The sequence below is a fragment of the Sorex araneus genome, chromosome X (genome assembly GCF_027595985.1).
Source record: "Sorex araneus isolate mSorAra2 chromosome X, mSorAra2.pri, whole genome shotgun sequence".
Taxonomy (NCBI): Eukaryota; Metazoa; Chordata; class Mammalia; order Eulipotyphla; family Soricidae; genus Sorex; species Sorex araneus.
In genome coordinates, this window is record NC_073313.1 from 97913379 (window position 1) to 97931900 (window position 18522).

At 40.6% G+C, this 18522-nt stretch overlaps 1 pseudogene; it reads right to left on the reverse strand.

Annotated features, from left to right (window-relative positions):
* Positions 1-474: 474 nt before the first annotated feature.
* LOC101550323 (poly(A) polymerase alpha-like) lies at positions 475-13098 on the reverse strand (annotated as a pseudogene).
* Positions 13099-18522: the final 5424 nt, after the last annotated feature.

Sequence of the window (18522 nt, forward strand, 5' to 3'; positions counted from 1 at the left end):
CTCTCAGAAAACTATGACAGTTGTCACCATCTCAGAGTTAGTTTTGCTATAATATAGTCATTTTTATATTTATTTTTTATTTGTGAGACATACCATCTGGGAATTGTTTTTAATTCCTACCATGATTCACTTAGAAAAATCACCTCAAGTTCTATTCATTTTTTAGGAAAGGGTATTAACTCAACCTTTTAAGAGCTCTGCAGTATTTCTCTGTGCATATCTATCATGGCTTATGTATCCAGTCATCTACTGTGTCACAGTTTTTGATCCCACATTTTGGCAACCGCAAATAATGTTGCTACATACATAATTGCAAAATATTCTTTCAAACTAGTGTTTCTCCTTTGTTGTCTATCATTACTTTAAGTATAAACACAGGCCATTTATAAAAAATTATGTACCAGAGTACATAAATTGCTTTTGGATATATCAATATTGGTATTGCATTTGGTTATTAGCATAGCTCAGGAAATATCAACAAAGGAAACCTAATATATTGGAATAGATTTTGTGTCATTTGTCCCACAGTTTCACAGCTCTCAGAGTTAACCTAAAGTTGTCAATTTTTGGTAAAATAAAATTTCATAATTATCCTTTGACCATTAAAACTTCTTATGCATCTTATATCTAAATGTTTAAGCAGACTGTTGTCTTGTAGGTACAAATCTTCTGAAACAGTCTGCAGTGCTAATCTTGCAAACAAAATTAACAATATTTATCCCATCAAAACAGTTTAATAGTTGGTTCAAATATCTCTTTTAAATGTTCACTTAAATCTTCACTTCTTGTAATTTCAACTTATCATAGAATAGCTGAAGAAGTCACTTTGATTAACATGTCTTAGTACAACACACAACATCATTAATGGTACATTATGTGTGTACTCCTAATCTGTAAGAATCAAATATCACATTTTTCCTCCAATGTTTTCAATTATGGATTGTGGATGATTCATGCTTTCACTGATTCTTATACCCACTCATTTACTAAGTTATTCAATTTACCCAAAATTAAAATCCTGCTCTGCAATATCTCATCGTCTTCAGAAATCCCAAAGGGCTTCAGTCTCAATTAGTTTCTAAGTATTTAGTAAGTCTCCGTGGGGGCTGCTAATCTGATAGGAGAGGTAATGACATACTACTCTGATGGCAGTTGTATTTGTTATGATGCCCGCATTATAACTTGAAACAACATCTTTATTACAGTCATTAGCATAGCCCCGTCACCCCCCAAATACAAATACCACTCTGCTTCTGCCCTGGGCATGTTCTACTGAGGCCAGAGCGGGGGGCTACCTCAGCACTGAGTCCAACCCCACTCCCAAACTCGTTACTTTCCAAACTAATGTTTCCATATCCTTCACATCCATACTTAAAAGAGATCCTGCAAGTTTCTTTTGGATTATCCATGTAGTTTTCTACAAGAGCATATTATGTTCTCACCAACAAGATACTTGTGTCCTGTTTCTCTAAATCCCAGTTGATGTGTTCTTTCCACTGGATTTTAAAATAGTCCATTCTCACAGTGTTAAGCCATGCCATTGCCTTACTGATTTGTATTTCCCACATATTAATCAAAGTTCAGCATGTTCTTCATGTGGCTCTAGTCTGTGAGTCACCGACTGGTACATCTTCTTTGGAGAAGTATAGACTTAGGTCTTTTACTTCTTTTATAATTTCATTGTTTTTCTTTTTTTTGATATGTGAGTTCTTTATATATTTCATATGTAATGATCATTTTGAATAATAATGTGCAAATAGTTCTCCATATTGTATGGGATGCCTTTGTTTTCTTGGTATTTACTTAAGCTAAGTCAAATATTTTAAAAAGAGAAGAGGCTCCATTTATCGGGGCTTTTGTTTGTTTTTGCTGTTTTCTCCAAGCCATTGGAATTGAATGTCCAAAGGCATTGCTGAGGTTACAACCAGAAATGTACAACACAGGTCTTCTATGCATATTAGGGTTAGAATCTAATATCCAAGAGTTCAGTCAATTTTGAATGAATTTTTTCTCCCCCTACCCCACTTTATTTAAACACTGTAGTTTACAAAGATTTGTTACAGGCATTCAATACTCCAATGCAAATCCCATCACTACTGTCACCTTCCCTCCACCAATGTCACCATTTTCCCAACCACCAAGTATGTTCACGTAGCAGGAACAAAGTAATTTATTTTATATTGTTATAATTAAATGACTGGATGATAAAAAATATTTCCATAAAAGAAAATTTGTCAAAATTGTTGTATCTGACCATAGAAGCTTTACGTCCTTGACTGGTTCAGCCCTTTTGGAAAACAATATGGACAATCCTCAAAAAATTAGAAATTGAGCTTCCATTTTACCCAGCAATACCACTCCTGGGAATTTATCCCGGAGAGGCAAAACGGTATAGTAGAGATGACATATGTATTTCTATGTTCATTGCAGCACTGTTTACAATAGCCAGAATCTGGAAAAAAAACAGAGTGCCCCAAAACAGATGACTGGTTAAAGAAACTCTGGTACATCTATACAATGGAATACTATGTAGCCATCAGAAAACATGAAGTCATGAAATTTGCATATAAATGGATCAACATGGAAAGTATCATGTTGAGTGAAATGAGTCAGAAAGAAAGAGACAGACATAGAAAGATTGCATTCATATGTGGAATATAATGTAACTGAGAAGTACAAGTTGGCAACGATGCAACTTCTGGCAGATATCTCTCTGGACTTAGTTACTAAAATACTAAAATACAGAAACCCAAAACCGAGAGGCCGCTAAGTGTGGTCACTCGACCTCATACCGCTTCATCCTCAGCAATGGAAAACAAATTATCTAATGCTTCCTTTTCAGCAGGTCTGACTTTAGGGGAGAGACTCTCCAAACAATAATAGTGAGTTTTGTTGAAATATTGTATGCAATCAAAGTGAAAGTAAAGTAAAATTTATTAGTTACACAGGCGGGGGGGCTAAGGGTAGGGGGGCTAGGGGCGTGGGGGGGTTAGGGGTGTGGGGGTGCGGGGTGGAGCTATACCGGGATTCTTGGTGGTGGAATATGTGCACTGGTGAAGAGATGGGTATTCGAGCATTGTATAACTGAGATTTAAACCTGAAAACTTTGTAACTCTCCACATGGTGACTCAATAAAAAATTTTAAAAAAAAGAAGCTTTATGTCCTTTTTTGAGGGTCTAATAAGCTGTTATTGCAACTTAAACCTTCTATGTTGATGAGTTTTCATCCAGTCTGGTGTGCTACTATGGTAAGAGTTGTAGACTTTGGAGAGATTGTGCAATTATGAATAAATCTGTACACTCCAGAGAATCCAAAATATTTTACTCGGCAGTCAGCTAGAGGCATAGTAGTGGTTTTGGGGTGTGGGAGCAGCTTCTGGAGCTTTTGTTTGGCAGGGGACTGGCCTACCCCGCTCTGAGATCGCTCCTGAGGTCTATTTTGAGAAGGTATTTTTAATGTCATTAAATAGCAAAACTATTTCTATTTTTGCAGGTGATCTCCAGTTTTCCTAGGTCAATTTTTAAAAGAGGCTTTCCTTTCTCTAATTTATAAGTTTGGCTCTGATGGCATTGACTGAATATCCATATATGTGTGAGTTTATTTTGGGGCTCTCTAATGTAATCCATTTGTGTCCTGTTGGATTGCAATTGCTCCACAGTGTACTTTGAAGTCAGAAGTTTACTGACCCCATTTCCATCATGTTTTCTAAGCCTACTTTTACTATTAAGGGTTGTTAGTAGTTTCATAGCAATTGTGAGCTTCTTTATTCTATTTTATTAAAATGTGCTACTAATATTTTGACAAAGATCATAATACAGCTCTAGTTTATCAAAGGTAGGGTGGAATTTTAACAAGTAAACATTGTGCATCTAATGTTTATGTGTGTGATTAAAAGATCTACCCTGACAATAAAATAGCTTACTTCAGATATTTTGTATTAACATTCAATATAAATTGAGTCACTGAGATGTTATTAATAAAGCTTTTTAAAGCTTATCTTCATTTTATAGTTCATGAATACATTTAAACTATGACCGAGTCAGAGTTTGTATCTTTCTTTCTACCATCCAGGACTACTATGGTAAGCCTGTATCAGGAAAATTTGTTGAAGGAGAATTAAAACTGAAAAGGGAAAATTGGGTCTGAAGTACTTGTTTTCCAAATGTGGCTCCTAATGGGATGATTTAGGTTTGTAGGAGGTCTGGGGTAATGAGTCAAACAATTGGGGAGCAGAACTACTTCAGTATTCCCAGGGTACATTCCTGCTTTGTGCCCAAGCTGCACATATAGGTTCCATCCCCCAATCATGACCCTAAACTAAAATGAGCAGAATAACTACAAAATTCTTGACCTCCTTTTTTCTAACAGCTGCATAGTATTCCATTGTATAGATGTACCAAAGTTTCCTCAACCAGTCATCCGTTCTGGGGCATTCGGGTTTTTTCCAGATTCTGGCTATTGTAAAAAGTGCTGCGATGAACATACATGTGCAGATGTTGTTTCGATTGTACTTTTTTGCCTCTCTGGGATATATTCCCAGCAGTGGTATTGCTGGGTCAAATGGGAATTCAATATCTAATTTTTTGAGAGTCGTCCAAATTGTTTTCCAGAAGGGCTGAACCAGTCGGCATTCCCACCAGCAGTGAAGAAGGGTCCCTTTCTCCCCACATCCTCTCCAACAGGAGGTCAAGAATTTTGTAGTTAAGTGGATGGGCATGAAAAGTTTCATGCTGAGTGAAATGAGTCAGAAAGAGAGAGACAGACATAGAAAGATTGCACTCATCTATGGTATATAGAATAACAGAGTGGGAGACTAACACCCAAGAACTGTAGAAATAAGTACCAGGAGGTTGACTCCATGGCTTCGAGGCTGGCCTCACGTTCCGGGGAAAGGTCAACTCAGAGAAGCGATCACCAACTACATTGTAGTCGAAGGCCATATGGGGGAAGGGAGTTGCGGGCTGAATGAGGGCTAGAGACTGAGCACAGCGGCCACTCAACACCTTTATTGCAAACCACAACAGCTAATTAGAGAGAGAAAACAGAAGGGAATGCCTTGCCACAGTGGCAGGGTGGGGTGGGGGGGAGATGGGATTGGGGAGGGTGGGAGGGACACTGGTTTACGGGTGGTGGAGAATGGGCACTGGTGAAGGGATGGGTTCCCAAACTTTGTATGAGGGAAGTATAAGCACAAAAGTGTATAAATCTGTAACTGTACCCTCACGGTGATTCTCTAATTAAAAATAAATAAATTAAAAAAAATGAGCAGAATAGAAAATAAATGAATATAAATTATAGAAGTATGTGTATCTTTATTTTGAAGTTTGCTAATGGAATATGTAAGAAGAATTTTCTTTCTTAGATCAATAAGCATGTGGTAAATATGGTTCCCTTAAATGATTTTAATCTAAAGTTTGTCTCCAAGATCCTATTTAGAATGTTACATGTGGAAATTTTATGAGTATCCAGGGAAATTATCAATATGATAGATATTCCTCACTCAACTTTAATCTCACCAACTCATCAGAGGCATTCTGTGTTCATAAATTTGAGCCTTTAAACTAATGATATTTGTTTTCTCAATATTTTAACAATTGCCCCATTCAGAGAAAGTAAATGGCTTTTTGAAAGTTATCTGTGTTTCTTTTGTTTGGGGGCCATACTCAGCTGAAGTCAGTTTATTTCTAGCTCTATTCTCAAAGATCACTCCAGATGGTGCTCTTTGGACCACATAGGGGGTCAGGGGCTGAACCAGAATTGGCTACATGAAAGACAGGGGCATTATCCCATATTACCATTTCAGAAATAATAAGACTTGTATATGATTTCAGTATTTACATTATACCAGGCACTATTCTCAGTGTTCCAGACATAAGGTACCATTTGGTATTTACCACTTCAAAACGTGCATAGTAGGAAAGGAATAATTAAAAGATGTTAGCTAATTGGAAAATATTCCAAATCATAAAATAAATTAATAGTACTGGTTATGTATAAGAGATTGGAGTGTCAGCAGGGGACAGTTGACCTAAGTGGGCAAAGATAAACCCCTGTGAGGGCTCTTTAGTGAAACATAAATTCCAAGATGTAGGTAACCATAGGACAATCTAGGACAGAGTTTGCATAAAAATATTCATAACACAAACAGGGATGGCAGGTACCGCTGGTACCTTTTTCTCAGAATTTTTTCTTGCAGGGGCAATCATCTAAGCATTGAAAGCAGACATGAAAATTTAATTTGAATTCCGTGACCCCTGATAAAACCCTATACCTAAAAGTCAGGAGACTCGATAAACCTCACGGATAACTTTTAAATGTGATCATATTTGTTGTTTATTGTGACATTTACTAGTGACAAAGATGCTATATGGTGTGATAACTACTATACTTTTTAGAAGATGAAACTGAGTATCAGAGAGATTCCTTACCCTAAGACACTGCAATTAATGTCAGCAACAGAAAACATTCTGAATGTGACTGAGAATATGGACCTGCAATCCATAGCCAATTTCTTGTAAAAGAACAGACTTCAGAAATAGAGCTTCTACAGACTGCCATTAAAATAAAAGCAGACACACAGAGCAATGAAACAGAATTGAAAGTGCAGAAATAAACCTCACACATATGGACAGTTGATTTATGACAAGGGATGCAAGAGCATAAATTGGAGCAAGGAAGGGGTCATGCTGTTGTTTGACACATGTATAGCACATGTCTACGATATATGAGATCCTTGGTTCCATCCAGACACTTAAAAAAAAAGAAAAGGAAAGAAAAATGAAATGGAATAGGAAGGTCTTTTAAACAAATGGTAATGGGAAAACTGAATAAGCATGTGAAAAAGAATGAAAATGGATCATTATCTCAGCCAAGCATCAAATTATGACTTCGATGTTAGTGTCAGAGGGATAGTAAAAGGGAAAGAGCAAATGGTTTGCATGTGATGGACCCCTATTCGATCCCTAAACCACAGGTTCCTCCAAGCACTCTGAGTGCAGCCCTGAAGTCCCCTGAGAATGACCAGAGTGACCTATGATCCTGAACAAAGCACCTGAGCAGCACGGTATCTTCTGGCTGACACATTGCACTGCAGGCCCAATTGATCCGTTAGAGAAGGGAGGATCCCCACGCCTCCTGAGCACTACTTGGGAAGTCCAAGTAGTAAATTAAAAAAGACTCAGCAGTTATACTCAAATCTATAAAATAAATCAAAGAAAATACAGGCAAAGCACTCCATGGGTTGGTTTCAATGTTCTCCACAGATTCATTTGACTACTTCAGAAAAAGCAAAATAAACCAATAAGATTACACAAAATTAAAAAGCCAGTGTCCAGTGAAATAAACTACCATGGAAATAAAAAGGCATCCCGGTGAATGAGAGAAAATTTCTGCATAACATACAGACACCTGATAATGACTTAATATGCAAGCTATTTTTAAATTTTAAAAATGCTCTTTTGGGGGGCTGGAGCATAGCACAGCAGGTAGGGCATTTGCCTTGCATGCAGCCAACCCAGGTTCGAATCCCAGCATCCCATATGATCCCCTGAGCACCACCAGGAGTAATTCCTGAGTGCAGAGCCAGGAGTAACCCCTGTGCATCACCGGATGTGACCCAAAAAGCAAAAAAAAATACTCTTTATCTCTTTATTCTCTTAATTTCCTTAACATTTTTGTTATTTATTGAAGTTTAGCCTTTTACAAAGGTGTTAAATTTCATGGTATACAAAATTACAGTACCCAACAACCACCAAAGTCCCCACCACTCTTCACTGTCCCTAAGTCACCTCTAGTCGTCTCTTCTTTGCCATCCCTCCATCAGTATTCGGTAATTGGTTATTTTATTCTATTCAATGCCAAGGGTTTGACACTATTCAGTATTGTATATTCTATTGTGTTGTCTCTCTATGTTTCATGGATGGGTGACAAAATCAGTTATTTGTTCTTCTCCCTCTGACTTACTTCATTAACAAGAGAGCTTCCAATACCATCCAAAATTCAGCAATCTTCAAGAATTCTTTATTTCTTACAGTTTGCAAAGTATTCCATTTCATATATAAACCACAACTTATTGACTCATGTATCCATTGTTGAAGATTTTGGTTGCATCCATATATTGACTATTGTACTGATTGCTGCAAAGAACATTGGTGTGCATTATGTCTCCAGGAATTAATGTTTTTGTATTTGGGGATACATACCAAGAAGTGGGACCATTAGATCACTGGGGAAACCTAGTCTTACTTTCCTGAGACACCTCCCTACTGCTGTTCATATAGCTAAACCAGAAAAAAATTCCCACTAAATATGAATGAGTATTCCTTTCTTTTTAAAAATTTTTAAAATTTTATTGAATCACCGTGAGATAGTTACAAGCTTTCATGTTTGGGTTACAATCTCACAATGATCAAACATCCATCCCTCCACCAGTGCAAATTCCCCACAACCAATATCCCGGGTATACCCCCTTTTTTCCACCTTCCCCCTGCCTCTATGACAGACAATATTCCCCATAATCTCTCTCTACTTTGGGGGCATTATAGCTTGCAACACAGACACTGAGAGGTCATCATGTTTGGTCCATTATCTACTTTCAGCATGCATCTCCGATCCCAACTTGTTCTTCCTGCCATCATTTTTTTAATGATCCTTTCTCTATTCCATATGCCTTCTCCCTTCCACTCATGAAGCAGTCTTCCAGCTATGGGGCAATCTTCCTGGCCCTTGTATCTACTGTCCTTGGGTGTCAGCCTCATGATGCTACCCTACATTCCACAAATGAGTACAGTCCCTCTATGTCTGCCCCTCTCTTTTTGACTCATTTCACTTAGCATGATACTCTCCATGTTTGTCCATTTATAAACAAATTTCATGACTTCATCTCTTCTAACAGCTGCATAGTATTCCATTGTGTAGATGTACCAAAGTTTCTTTAACCAGTCATCTGTTTTAGGGCACTTGGGTTGTTTCCATATTTTGGTTGCCCGCTTTCACCACTCCTATTCAATATAGTACTGAAAGTCCTGGCCATAGCAGTTAGACAAGAAAAAGATATCAAGGGCATACAGATAGGAAAGGAAGAGATCAAGTTATCACTATTTGCAGATGATATGATACTATACTTGGAAAAACCCTAAAGACTCTACAGAAAAGCTCCTAGAAACAATGTCTCTATAGTAAAGTGGCAAGATACAAAAAAAGTCCATGGCTTTCGTATATACAAATAATGAAATAGAAGAAAGAGAAATTAAAAAAAAAATCCCGTTCACAATAGTACCTCAGAAAATCAAGTACCTTGGAATCAGCTTAATCAAAGAGGTGAAGAACCTATATGAGGTGAAGGACCTATACAAGGAAAATTACAAAACACTACTTCAAGAAATAAAAAGGACACTAGGAAATGGAAACACATCCCCTGCTCATGGAAAGGGAGTATTTCTTTCTCAACCCCACCAATACTTCATGCTTCTAGTCTTTTTTATATCTACCATTCTCACTGATGTGAAATAGTATCTCAATTTTTTATTCAAGAACTGTAATTTACACGCCCTCGGCCCAGATACGATCCAGAGCTGCTGCTCAAGAAACAGACCCTCTGCTCCCAAAGACTATGATCCAAGTGGTCTTCTAACCCATTTTGACACCCAGAGTGGCTTCTTACAGAAATGCATCTAGACTGTGAGCTGTACTACGACTATGTGCCGCCCAGGGAGGGATTTTCCTTCTCCACCCTGTTTTTCTGCACAGAAAATGGTGGCAGCAGCATCATCCACGTGGCGAGAGCCACCTCCTAAGACTTCCACCCAGAGGTAGGAACTTTGCAATGTTGTGGCTTATAAGCGATCATGGGAAGGGGGCGGTACCGGCACGCCCTCGGCCCAGATAAGATCCGGTGCTGCTGCTCCTGAAACAGACCCTCTGCTCCTAAAGATTATGATCCAAGAGGTCTTCTAACCTATTTTGGCACCCAGAGCGGTTTCTTGCAGAAATGCATCTAGACTGTGAACTGAACTAAAATATCAGAAATCCAAACCCGCGTGGCCGCGACAGCTCATAGAATCTTCATTCTCAGCAATGAAAAAAAATGATTAAATGATGCCTTTTCAGCAGTCCTGATTGTTGGGGGGAAATTCAAAACAATAATAGTGAGTTCTCTATTGAAATATTGAATGTATTCAAAGTATAGAGAATAAAATGAAGATCATTAGCTACTTAGGTGGGGGCTGGGTGAGAGGGGGGTATACTGGGGTTTTTGGTGGTGGAACATGTGCACAGGTGAAGGGATGGGGTTTCAATCATTATATGACTGAGACTTATACCTTAAAGCTTTGTATTTTTTTCACAGTGATTCAATATAATAAAATAAAAATTTTTTAAAAAGAACTGTAATTTACAAAGTTATTGATAGTTGAGTTTTAGGCATATAGTATTTTGACACAATCCTACTACCAGTGTTGACTTCCCTTCAACAGTGTTCCTGTGTTCCCTCCCCACCCCAAGATCCACCCCATCCGCACCTGATGCACATTACCAAGTTTCTGTGGTTGCAGTTTAGGTCTCAGGTTTTTGACTAGCAGTTCCCAAATAATAAGGTGAACACTTATTAATATGCTTACTGCCAACCATATATCTTCTTTAGGAAAGGGTCTATTCATCTCCTTTAACCATTTGGTTATGGCATTATATAATTATACTTACTGAGATTTATGAGTTCTTCATAAGTCTTAAAGAATTAGCCCTCTGACATGTTGTGTGAAAATATTTTATTCCAACATGATCGGTATTTTTTGTAGATTGTCATAAAAAGATTTTTAAATCTGATGCACATTCATCTGTTTATTTTTGGGTTTTCTTGCCTTTGCCTCTAGAGTCAAGTCATTGAATACATTACTAAGTTACATTTCCTGGAGAGTTCTTCATGTTTTCTTCAATATAATTTATGGGTTCTGGTGTAATCTCCAGGTATTTAATCAGTTTGAGTTACCTTTTGCAAAATGTGTGAGATACAGTTCCATTTCTATTCTTAGCATGTGACTATTCAATTTTTACCTGCACTATTTGTTGAAGAAAAATATAATAAAAATTTAACAAATCAACTACAACTGGGGAGACATGCCGAACAGTTTGCCAAAGAAGATATACACACATCCAAGAGTCCCATGGATAAAGCTCAATTATACCCACTATTAAAGATATGCAAACCAAAACAACCAATGCTGGCCTGGGTGGGGTGATGAACTGTTAGTGGGAGTGAAATTGACCCAGCCTCTATAAAGTATAGAACTCCTTCCAAAAGTAACAACTAGAATTAACTTTGATCCAGCATCTAGCCAAACTCACAAAAACACTAAAGCAAAGAAATGAACAAGTTTAACCAAAATCGTTTGATTAATAAATATTTAATTAATTTAAAAATAAGTTAAATATTTAGAAATATTTACTTAATACATATTTAATTAATACATATTTAATTAATACATATTTAATTAATACATATTTAATTAATTTTAAAGTAAATTAACAAATAATTTAAATTTTTATTTAAATTTTTATTTAATTTAATGTGAATATTTGATTAAACATTCATATAATACACATTAGGTTAATTTTAAATTAACAATATAATAAATTCCTGCGTCCCACACAGCCAACTTGATCTTCAGCCGGAGAGAGGGAATGAGAGCTGAAGACGGGGTGGGGAGGACTGTATGAAGCATACAGCGGCTTTATTCCAAAGCTCATTTTCTTTTATAGTATGTAGTGAACACTCCGTGGGAAAGCCAAGGGTTACAAGTTGAGCGAGCTACGTTATCTGCATTTCTGTTTTGTAGCTGCGCATGCGGGCAGTTCCTTGAACTCTCAGGAATGAGAATGTTCATCCACATGGGCCGGACAAGGTGGATCAGGCGCGGCCTTCCCTTCGGCCCCCCTTAACAGGGTCAGCGGCCAGGGCACGGCGCTGCCACACACCCAGTTTTCCCCTGCTCATTCCCTTCTCAGGAAACACAAGCAGGGGCTACCAAGGCCAGTCCCCAACAAGAAATGACTTTTATGTTTCTATTTAATTAATAAACATTGGATTTTTAATTAATTGAATATTAACTAAGTAACTTTAATTTTGATTTAATTAAATATGGACGTTTACGTTTCTATTTAATTAATAAAGATTTCATTAAAATGGGTGAGATACAGATAATGTAATACATAGATTAATAGGTATATTAGTGGGATTCGTCTCAAAGCAGGTCCGGGGTCTGGAGAGATTAAATAAAGCTGAAGCTGCCACGCGGCGGGACCTTGTTTGTTCCGGGAGGAAGCCACGTGGTCCCCACGCGGCCACGCACAATGGAGTGGCGGGGGGGGGGGGACCCAAAGGGGCTGGAATCAAAGGCGAATAGGGGGCCAGCATCGCGGCTGCTGGCTTGGCCGAGAACCGTTGCCCTGTGGGCCGAGTGTCATCAGGAGAGCCTGAGCAGCAGGACGAGCAACCTAGCCTTGCCCTGCACCTGCTCAACCCGTTAGCACAAGGCAGGAGCCTTGTCTCCCGGGGGCGGGGGGTCACTGCCGGCCATTTTCAGACCTCCAGGCTGAGGGTCACTCATTGGCTGCGGGGCGTGTCAGTCGTCACTTCTTTGCAAATGAGCACCAGGGGCTCGAGGGAGGGGCACGACTGGTGCTGGTGCACCTGCCCAACGTTCGGGGGCCACCAATGACCCTTCTCGGCCGTCCAGGCTGAGGGGCACTCACTGGCTGCAGGGCATGTCAGTGCTCACGTCTCAGCAAATGAGCGGCGGGCGCCCAAGGGAGGGGCATGGCCGGTGCTGGTGCTCATGTCCAACGTCACTAGCCAGGCGACATCCTTTCCCGGCTGCTCACGGGGTGTGAGTTGCCGCAACGGTCGGTGAGTCCCTCCATTCCCTTCCCACTGCGGGCCCCCTGCGACCCCACGGCCGCAGACTGTGGTCAGCTGGACACGCAGTCCTCCGCCAACTCCCCTCTGTGCTTCTTTTGCAGGTTTTCCGTCCCACGGCCACCGCAGTTGCCATCTCGCCCATTGACACTAGTGGGCACCAGGCTCGAGGTGTCTCCAGGGCCATGTCGGCCACTGGGCGCCGTAAACGTGGGAGGTCTGAGAGTCCTGAGATTTGGGTGGGAGCATGGGCCACAGAAGTAGGTGCTGGGGACAGAGTGGTTAGCACGTTGGAGGCTGTTGAGGATAACGGGCAGGTGGCGCAGCACGTGCTGACCGAAGCGGTCGAGGAAGGGAAGGGGGAAGCAGGGGCGGAGCCAGCTAGGGAACTCGGCCAGGCAGAGGCGGCCCAAGGGGCCAAGGGGCTCCCAGGAAGTGGAGCCACCGGCGAGGTTGGGGAGACGCCAGTGTCTGGGGGCGTCTGGAAGGTCGAAGAGTTTGGGGGACCAGAAGAGGCAGGAGAGGCAGGGGAAGCAGGCGGGTCTGCGGAAATGGGACAGGCAGGAGAGACTGGGGAGACGGGAGAGGCAGGAGTGGCTGGGGAGATCGGAGAGTTTGGAGAGGCAGGACAGACTACAGCAACTGGAAAGATTGGGGAGACAGTAGACGCCAGTGTTATTGGGGAGATTGGAGCCACAGAAGAAATTGAGGAGACAGAGGAGTTCAGCGATATTTCAGACGTCTTGGAGGCTGAGGCAGTGTCAGAGCAGGAGGAGGCCGAGAAAGCCCAGCTGTCCCCCAAAGTTGGGAAGGGCACCATGGCTGGGGATCTAGGAGACAACCTGCATGAGATGGGGGGTCCACATGTCATAGTACTGGTGCCAGAGAATCAGTGCTTTGGGAGTATCGGCGGTGGTGGCAGCGGGGACTCAGTGGCTAGCGGCAGGGAAGATTCAGATATCACACCGGCTATGGAGGAGGAGCAGCAACGCATCTTGGAGAACATGGCAGAGGCCAGCAACCTCCCCTTGAGTTTCTTGCGCTTAATGGTCCTTGACCTGGTGCGCTTGCTGGTGCACTGCATCACTGGCAATGATGACATGCAGCAGCATGTCCCCAGAGGCCTCAGCTCGCCGCGTTACCGGTACCCCCGCCGCCACCACCAGTTTCCCCGGTCCTTCTGGATTGAACCAGGAAGACTACTAGTCCCTTTTGGCGAGGCAAGCACCTTCAACAGGGCCACTACGCTGGATATTAGATTCCTGAATGGCCAGAACGTGACAACTGGGGCCGGAGTGGAGACTATATTAAGGGCGACTGAGCACCAGGGCCACACCACATCCCAGGGTAAGAGACCCCCCTGAGAGGTGAGTGGGTAAAAGGAGCTCCCAGGGGGCTGAATGGGTTACCTACATATGACCCAAGGTGTAGTCATTATCCAGCTGTCACCCTGTCACTGGTGACAAGAGGTTCCCATAGCAGCCAAGATAATATGGATCTTTATCCTGTGGCACAAAAAGGCTGTGCCTTTCACCCTCGGACTCAGGATAGCTGGTTAGCAGTGCACTTTAAGGAAATCTAGATGATGGTACTTGAAGGTAGGTGGGGCTGGGAGGAAATGGGAGAAGCATGCAGAAAATAACAAGTAAATGCTATGCCTTGTTTCTTATTTGGGAAATTAAAACTGCCAAGAGTCTGAGAAAGTAGATTCCAAATGGAACATGGCTAAACATAGGGGGGAAGCAGATAAGAGGATGCTGCTTATTGGTTATGGAATGGGATTTTTTTTTCTATAACATCTGGTCCCTACTTTTCTTATTTTCACTATAGAAGAAAATGGCTATCAGATGGAAAACTCAGATGAAGAGGACACTGATCCTGAAACTGAAGAATGTGAGGAGCATAATGAAGTAGTGGCAGAAGCAGAAACAGAAACCGTAAATGAAGGTGAAGCAGAGGAGGAAAAGGAAAACCAAAAAGCACAAGAAGGAAAATTCAACCCAGGAGAGAGTGGGCCATAAGAATCCAAGTATGTGTTTGTAGCTTTGAACATGACCCAGCCATTCCTGGCCTATACCTATTATTGATAGCACTATTTTTTTAAAAATAGTGCTATTTATATTTTACTTAATTCTCCAGTAAATGAAGAACACACTTATTTCAAAAGAGTTTAAATTCAATATCAGCTACTTAGGATGTCAAGAGAATACTCATGCCTAGTAATATAAAGCACGGTATATAATGTTGCATCATCATGACCACTCATTTGTTCCTGTGAGGTCTGTTGTCCTCACTCTGTATGATTATTAACATTATATGCACTAAGTGGTTCAGTGCCCAAGGCTAATAGATCCCTAAAAATTAGTTACTAAAAGTAGCAGCTAAAGTGACAAGGCATATCAGTATCTGTATTGCAAACCATGCTGCCCAAAATAGAGTAAGAAGGAAGGTTCCTGCCCCAGAGGCAGGGGCTGGGATGAGTGGGGAGGGTGGGAGGGATACTGGGGACACTGCTGGTGGAAAATGAGCACTGGTGGAGGGATGGGTGTTCGATCATTTTATGACTGAAACACAATCATGAAAGCTTTATAACTGTATTCACAGTGATTCAATCAAAAATTTTTACTTTTTTAAATTTTTTTAATTTTTTTTAATTTTTAATTTTTAATTCATGAGTCACCGTGAGGGTACAGTTACAGATTTACACATTTTCGTGCTTGTGTTTTCCTCATACAATGTTTGTGAGCCCATCCCTCCACCAGTGTCCAGTCTCCACCACCAATGAACCCAGTATCTCTCCCACCCCCCAATTCCACCCCCACCCCACCCCACCTCTGTGGCAAGGCATTCCATTTTGTTCTCTCTCTCCTTTTGGGTGTTGTGGTTTGCAATAGGGGTATTGAGTGGCCATCGTGTTCAGTCTCTAGTCTACTTTCAGCACGTATCTCCCTTCCCGCGAGGGCTCTCCAATCACATTTTACTTTACCCTTCTCTATCTGGGCTGCCTTTCCCACAGCATGTGAGGCCAGTTTCCAAGCCATGGAGCCAACCTCCTTGTATTATATACTACTATTCTTGGGTGTTAGAGATTGCGCTCATCTGTCGATCAATTTTTTAAAAAAAAATTAAGTCACAAGGCCAGGTTCAGGAAGGGTCTGCATTTTACACTGAAAAAAAAATGCAGTCTGTCCTGAGTTACGTAGGAGACAATGCTCTTCAGGACATGACTACTTACAACAATAACACATTAAGAATTCCAAGCAAGATCATAGTGATTAAAACATAAACATTTGTTTGGTTGTAGTTTTTTGTTTTATGGGCCAGACAAGAAGACAGCCATTGTATGACTACAGTTTAATCACTGAGTTGGTAATTCAGTCATAAGGCTTGTGTTTGACAGAGTTGAATGATTAACATGTTTTTCCTTTATTAACTGCTGTAGTTCTGCGTTTCGTAATAATAGTTTCTTTCCCTACAACAGATATGGCAACTGAGGGTCTCGGAGAGTTAAGAGAGTGTCACTTATGGTGTAAGCATACAGTTTTCACTTGGAGAGGTTTATTTTTATTTCAAACCCAGAATCACCTCTCAAAGAAAAGAAAAAATCTTATAATGAAAGGCAAGACAGACAAAAGGTTGTTGTGATCGCAAGGATTGACATCATCAGCTGCTCCACATCTTTATCCACAAGTCTGAGGTTACAAGTGGCAGATGTGCTGTTCTCTAGTCAGTGAGCATATGCAGCAGATATACTAAGGGCTATATCATTAGCTAGAAAATTACTGGTGCTGGTTGATGTTATATAATTGTTCATTTTTCCTTATTCTCTTTCCTTCTCCCTGCAGTTGGAAGAAATACAAAGATGAGCAAAGAAATGAATCTGTTATTAACTGTTTTTCAAACAAGTACAAAGAAGATGCGCAAAAAAGAAAAGAATCTGCTGTTAAATGGTTTTCAGTTATTCGTTTTTCAAAAGCTGATGGAGATCTTAACACTGTAACTCTCCAAAGTTCACCTTCTAAAAGCTGATATCCAGTGTTACTTGATATCATTTGTTATGTTAAAAATAGGCTGTTTAATTAATTGATAAATTGAAATACAGAGAGAATTTATTTAGATAAATAATCTTCACTCAAATCTCTCCAATAAAGTCACTTTGTTTTGACCCCCTTTATTTACTGGCAGTAATTATTTGCCATTTGGGAGGTCTGTTCGGTTATTTTATTGCAGCCCCTAAATAAATGAATATTTTCATTTAAAATGTTTGTTTTGAAGGGAGAGAGAGGGGTGGAGGGTAAACCATTGGCGCTTCACTGTCCACTGTGTTAGTCACAAGCCATGCTTGACCACAAATCACTTGAAACGTGACTGGGCTGATCTGAGATGTGCTCTAGATATAAAAATGTCAGTAGTAATTTTTATTCTGATCACATATTGAAATGCTAGTATACTGAGCTGAAAATATCGTAATTATTTTTTCATGGCTTATATAAAGGCTCAAAAAACATTTTTCTATTTTAATGTGATGTCTACAAACCTTGGAATTACCCATATCTGTGGACTGGACAGCAGTGCTCTAAAAGCAGCGTTTCACAACCTGGGGGCATATGCTTCCTGATGGCTCCTTAGGATATTTTAAGGGGTGCCCAGGTGAACAGTTCCCATGAGGGCCCAACTCATTGAATGGGGGGTCACAGAAAGTAAATGAGGTAGTAAGGGATCTGTGATCAGAAGAAATGGATTTGAAAGCATGGATTTGGAGACCTTATGGAGGGTCAGTATGCCTGGAGGTCAGATGGTGCTGCTGAATCTGGGAATAGACATGATTTATTCTTAGGAGTGGTTCTCAAAATTGGTCCCCTAAATTGGTCCCCTAAGAATCACCATCGTATCATTGGGGAAATCTCAGGCTCCTCCCACGACCTGACTGAATCAGAAACTGAGGGTAATCCCAAAAATCTGTTTTAACAAACCCTTCAGGGGAATTTGACACAGCTAAGGCTTAAGAATCATTGAATTATATTTACAGGGAGAAAGGCTCAAGTTTGATAGGACCAGCTTCAGTCACTGTCTTGAGATTGTTGCAGGTAAAGCGACAAAGAGGTCAAGGGGCTTGGCTTACAAAAAGACTCAGACTAACAGGTAGCTGACAGAGTGGCTGAGTTTGGAGCAGAGCTGGGCTGAAAAGGCATGCAGGGGTAAAAGCTCATTTCAGATGGACTAAAACATTTTGACACAAAGCATTTAAAGTCTGGAAAACATTGGTTGCAAATATGTGTGCACTAAAATGTGTGCATGTGAGAGATCAACAAAATTGAAGCATATGGAAAGATATATGTTGCAAAGATAAACACACGTGTAGGATGGTAGTTATTTCTGGGGTGGGGAGGTTCATAACAGCTACTGAGTTGTCCCTTACATAGCACTGATAAGTGCACTGATCTCTCATTGTCCGAGGGCCCTTTTCTTTTTTTCTTTTTTTTTTCTTTTGCTTTTTGGGTCACACTCGACAATGCACAGGGATTACTCCTGGATCTACACTCAGAAATTACTCCTGGAGGTGCTAGGGGGACCATATGGGGTGCTGGGAATTGAACCTGGATCGGCCACG